Raw genomic sequence first — 6,025 nt, forward strand, 5'->3', positions numbered from 1 at the left:
TCAGCCTTCTGTCTGTACGCTACAGCAGCTGCATACCTATCTTTGGTAAAATATGGAAAAATATGCAAGAAAGATTTCACGGCAAGCAGTTTATGCCTGCAGGCCGTACTCTTTCAATATCTTTTTATGGGTCAGCTAATAATATGTATGTCCCTGATTTCCTGTCTGTAGAATCTCTTTGACTTGTTTATCATACTCTACAAAACATCCTGCTAAAGTGAAATGTGAGGCTGTGCTATACAGGGAGAAGTACATGTTGAAATACAACTTCATATCATATCTCATGGAAGGCAAGAATTACATTCACTGACATGACTTTTATTTGTTTGCAGACATTTTAACAAGGACATGTTATGCAAAATCCATTGCCTAGTAATGGCATTATTAGCATATTAGGCTAATTTGTCACAGGATGTAAAGCACACACGTGTAATCAATACCATGAGTCATATTTGGCCATATCTGTTGAGGGTGGCACAGTCCTGATGCACCAAAGCCATGTGTTACTACTCTGGTGTTTAAAAAATTCCAGCTGCAAAGATAAGAAATCATTCTCTGAAAACAGTCATTTCCAAGCTGACTTGTACGCTCATACCGTGCATGCACTGCTGATTTAAATGCCTCAAACAGGAGTTGCGAGTTTCAGCCACCAGGTGTCAGTTTTGCTCCATGCTTATTAATTTCAGCCCGTTCACAACAGGCACCATCGGTCTCTGAGCCCTTTGGTCAGCTCATTATTAAACCCATGTCAAATATTTTATGAACACTTCCTGAAGCGTGTTTGCATTTGCTTGTTTGATATTAAAATGTATTTTTTCTCTCCAATGGGCCATATGTGAAGGAAAAAAAAAGTTAGTCTGAGAATACAGAGAACGTTTGGTTTTTGAGTAGCTGCTGTCTGAAGGTCAAATGGCCACGTATATATGTATTTGAAGATGTACTATGGATACACTGATAGCAGCTATTTTACCAGCATTTGTTTGTTGTCAAAATCAAAATATCTCACCAGTGCTGGAGATTGTACAGAACTGAGATTAGGATCAGTGGGTTTGACTGGTTGATGTGCTGCTGTGATTCTGAAGTGTAGTGTAATCACTTATTCTTTCTGTAGGACAATTAATTTTCATTTATCTTTTTTTTTTTTTTGTGCCCTGGTTTTCTTGTTCAAAAAGACAGACTTGTTGTAAAGACCATAAACAAGATCGTGGATCATCAGCTTTAATGTCCAATCAGCATCAACTTCCCAGCTTTTTTGCACTTACTTGGTATTATTTTATCTACTGTTCTAATCGAGTTATTGAGTGGTTGAAAAGCTGGCTCACATGCTACATGTTCCATTGATTGTAATCTAAATTTTGCTCCCTAAATGAATATAGAAAACCCTTTTCAGTAGTGTCACATGTCCATTTCCCTCATAACCTTGTTTTTATTTTAACAGGCATCTAATCATGGATGTGATTGTTACACCAGTCGGTTAACACATGCACTACCACCCATTTATTTATGATCAGCTGCCTCCTTTGGTCCCTTGTTTTTATGCGCTTCTACTTTAGGTGTTTGCATAGAGGCTTTGAACACCGACTGTTGTCACAAGCGTGTTTCCTGAAGTAAAATCTGAATTATTGTCACTTTTATTGAGGAAATAAAAGACATCCCATAGCTTGCATTTACCTCCATGTAGGTGTTTGGTCTCTTGATGTGTCAGCAGAACGGAGAGAAACACACCTCTCTGCATTCACACACATATGTGCACATGCAGATTTGACATGCTTTATACAATAACACAAGCTGGTTTAAAATCTGGAAGGGTGCTCTGATTGGCCAGGAAATGTGACAGATGTTATTATTTACACTTCATGGGGTAAGAGTGCATCTGTGTGCAATTTTGACTCACCTTTCTGCAGTGATTACTTCAGTAAGTGGGTGTGCTCACTGACCACTTCATTAGGTACACCTTACTAGTACTGGGTTGGACCTTCTTTTTCCTTTAGGGCTCCCTTAGTTCTTCATGGGATCAATTCAATAGAGTGCTGGAAACACTCACCTGGGATTTTGGTCCATATTGACATGATAGCAGCAGCTGGTTGAAGATTCTCAAGAATCTCAAGTTCCATCACATCCAAAAGGTGCTCTATTGGATTGAGATCGTGTGATAATGGAGCCTTTTTGAGTATAATGAACTCATTGTTGTCTTTAAGAAACCAGTTTGGAATGATCTGGGCTTTGTGAAATGACACAATAACTTGCTGGAAGCAGCCATCAGAAGATGGGTACAGTGTGGTCGTAAAGGGTTAGACATGGTCAGAAATAATATTGAGGTAGCCTATATCATTTAAAGAATGCTCAAAGTGTGCCTAGAAAATATCCCCAAACAATTATTAAGGCCACCAGCAGCCTGAACATTTGGTACAAGGCAGGATACATCCATGTGTTCATGTTGTTTATGCCACATTCAGACCCAACCATCTGAATGTTGCAGCAGAAAGCGAGACTCGTCAAACCATGCAAGGTTTTTTTAACCTTTTATTTTACTGTATTGTACTGTAGCTTCAGCTCTCTGTTCTTAGCTGACAGAAATGACACTCATGCTGGTCTTATGCTGCTGTGGCACAACTGCTTCAAGGTTCTGCGTTTTGTCTGTTTAGAGATGTTCTTTTGCATACATGAATTGTAAAAAGTGCATACTTAAGTTACAATTGCCCTCAAGTATGATAGCAGTCTGGTCATTCCCCTTTGGCTTCTGACATCACTGAGGCATTTCCTCCCAGAGAGCTGCCACTCACTGGATATTTTTGTTGTTTGGACCATTCTCTGTAGACACTAGAGATGGCTTGGTGAGGAAATCCCAGTAGATTGGCTGGTCCAAGTACTTCAGAAACTGCTTACAACCAACAACCATGTTCAAAGTCACTTAAATGACCCTTTCTTCCCCATTCTGTTGCAAGTCATCTCGACTATGTCTGCATGCCCAAATGCTTTGGCTGCTGTCATGTGATTGGTTAATTAGAATCTTCGATAAGGAGCCATTGAAGAGGTGTACCTTATGAATAGGTCAGTGAGTGCATGTGTGTATACTTGGTCATGGTATGCAGTCAGTAGATAAGTATAATTATTTATTTTGTTGTTATCCTTTGTTTATAAACACCACTCTGTCACTGGAACATTTGTTAGTGGATGATTTTCGCATCATACCTGCAGATTAAATCTTTCTTCCTTTCTCCAAGTGTCACTTATTCATTCAACCTTTATCTTGACTTGTAATTTGCACTGAACCCACTTGCAAGCGTTATTTACTATATACAGTAGCTGACTAAAAGGCCAGCAGTTGTTTAACGCATTGTTTGCGTAATTTAATACTCAGTCTTAGTCCCATCCCTCCTCAGAGAGTGCCGTGTCAGCTGTTTAAAGCTTTTTTGTAATCCTGCCACTTCTTTCCACTGTTTTTTTTTTATTCTGCCCCCTTTTTTGTGACTTTCTCTTTGGAATATGCTCTATATGGCCTTTCTTTTACAAATTGCCTTTAGCCATTGGTACGCCATCCCATACCTTATAATTGTGCCCTTTGAGTGTGCTTTGTCAGGTGCTTGACACTGTGTGTCATTCCATCTCCATGTGTCATAAAACAGAGGGGCATTCAGTCAGAATTAATGATGGCAGGGCTGGGACGTGGGCCAATTAGTACAGAGTCAGTAAATTATGCAGTTTTCCACATGGCCGGACCAATGGGATGCTGTGAAGGTTAGATGGGCTGTGTTCATGCAACAGCCTATAAACCCGTTCAACCATGGCATAAGGCAAAATAGAGCCCGTTTTATCATTTTCAGTGCCAAGATGATAAAATATTGCTTTTGCCAGGTGTACATCCCACAGAAACAAAAGATAATGTTTCCCAAAATGGGCAACATCTGTGCATTTTATCACACACCATTTTAGCTCCTTGTGGCTTATTCCACTTCCTGAATTGTGTGTCTTGGTAGCAATACTGAAAATGATGGGCTCATTAAGAAGAGATTTAAAGCTTAAAGCAGCATTGATTGTTGTTGTTTTTTTTGTTCTGTTTTTCCCTTTTTCCCCTCTTGGCAGAGTAGCAAGACTTAAGCTCGACATCTTTACATATTATCACCCTCTGAAATGAATATGCAAACTGTATCCTATTCACACATCCTCAAAGACACAAAGCAGTATCAGCGTTCATTTGGTGTTTCAGGAGTCATATTCTGTTTTAGTTTTGTTTATTTTCTGCATTGAATCATGAGAGAAGTATTTGTTTCATTAGCTGCTAATTGGTCTAACAGCTCCTCAAAGCTCCTGTAAACAAAGCTGATGAGCTTAAAGACGTGAGTATCTTCTAAAGAGTTGAAGGGAAGTGCACAGTTGGGAAAAGTTATGTCACTGTATCGTTACACCAGTTAAGTCAAAACAAGCTCTATTTTGACTTAACAAAGTGTTTATTTTACACTTTGTTCCATTATTACACAAAACTGTGTGTCTGGTTTTTTTTTTTTGGTTTTTTTTTTCTTTCTTTTTCTGCAACCAAACCCGGCAAACTCAGGCCCCTGGAGGTTCTGATCAGTATTCGATATTATGGCATTGCCATATTGCCAAGCATCCACCAGCATTGGTTTAAAATGATGCATTTTGATTCAATTGCATTAATATCTAAGATCTTTAGATTCACAAAAATTAAATCGTATTTTATGATGCTGCCATGTTCCTCCTACTGACAGGCTAAAATGACCCATTTTTAGCATTTAAATACCAATCATCACCCTGATATTTGTTTTTTTTTTTTTTCTCAATGTTATTTGGTCATCAGTTTGCCAACAATATGAACAGGCCAAATAATACTTTATACAGTTAACAGTCTTTATTGTTCCAGTAGTTGCTAATGAACAATCTCATTAGTTATAGCCGTTGCCCCGTTTTCATTTTCTGTCCTTATTAACTAAAGGAACATGTTTTTCATGTTTCTACCATCGACTCATTGGTTTCAGTTGTAATAAAATTGCTCTTTAATGCATAACCCAAAGACATTTCTATTTCTCAGTAAATACTACACTCGTATTACTAAGTTTTTTTTCTCCTTATGAAAAATGTTGTAATTTAGGTTCAGAGAAAGGCTAGTACTCACATTATAATGTGGAAGCTGGAAAAGGAAAAACTAAGATGCAGATGCATAAAGAAGGATGGTCCTAACACTAAACTTTTAGGAGTGTCATTTATTATGTGTCCCTTTTTTTTTTCAAACATTTGAGCAGCTTGATATAATTTTTAATGTCACAGATATTTCAGAGACTTCAGATTTTACAAGTTTTGATGTCTCAAAGCTATTGGGATACACAAACTGGAAGTCTGTTCTTTTCTCTCATGTCAGGTCACTTACTGAAAAAAAAAGCCCCCTCAGAAAGGTTTGCATGTTCTTTTTAATGTCTCTTGTTTAACCTTTTCATTTTCTGCTCCAACATCATTGTGTCAGTTGAATGCCAAGTTGTTTCTCAGTTTTCTGGCATGTTACATAGAGATGGCTATTTTCAGTCAGTTTTTACTGACATTTGTATAAAGGAAAGTGGGGGGTTGCATGAGTTGAAATAACACAATCAGTCAGTAGTACCTAACCTTTTCAGCGATGAAACAGACTCTAGTGAGACAAATGCTTCAAGGCAAGTGCTAGCTGCTAGAAAATGTAAATGCCATCATTTAGAAAAAAACAAAACAGAAACAAAATAAAATTAACTAATCATTTAAAAACCTGCATGGAAACACACTGATCCTATACTAGTTAAAAAAAGTTATTTGAACCAGTGTTCACCTGTGTGGCAATGGTTAAAGTCACTGTAATAAGTGTAAGTTAATAGGTTATGAGGTCCTTAGAAATCCTTATAAAATACACATAAATGATCTGTTAATAAAACTTTTGTCAGTAATATTTAATTTATCAATTTATCAAATGTCTAATACAGTTCACTGATAGTAGGACCAATAGTCTGTAATAAATACAGGGGTTCAAACCTGCCTGGCCCTACAT

The 6,025-nt window shown here is 37.7% G+C and overlaps 1 protein-coding gene across 3 annotated transcripts in view; it reads left to right on the top strand.

Annotated features, from left to right (window-relative positions):
* plppr1 (phospholipid phosphatase related 1) overlaps positions 1 to 6,025 on the top strand; it is a 131,946-nt gene that overhangs the window by 37,008 nt on the left and 88,913 nt on the right. The window lies entirely within an intron of this gene.

Source organism: Astatotilapia calliptera, chromosome 7 (assembly GCF_900246225.1).
Source record: "Astatotilapia calliptera chromosome 7, fAstCal1.2, whole genome shotgun sequence".
Taxonomy (NCBI): Eukaryota; Metazoa; Chordata; class Actinopteri; order Cichliformes; family Cichlidae; genus Astatotilapia; species Astatotilapia calliptera.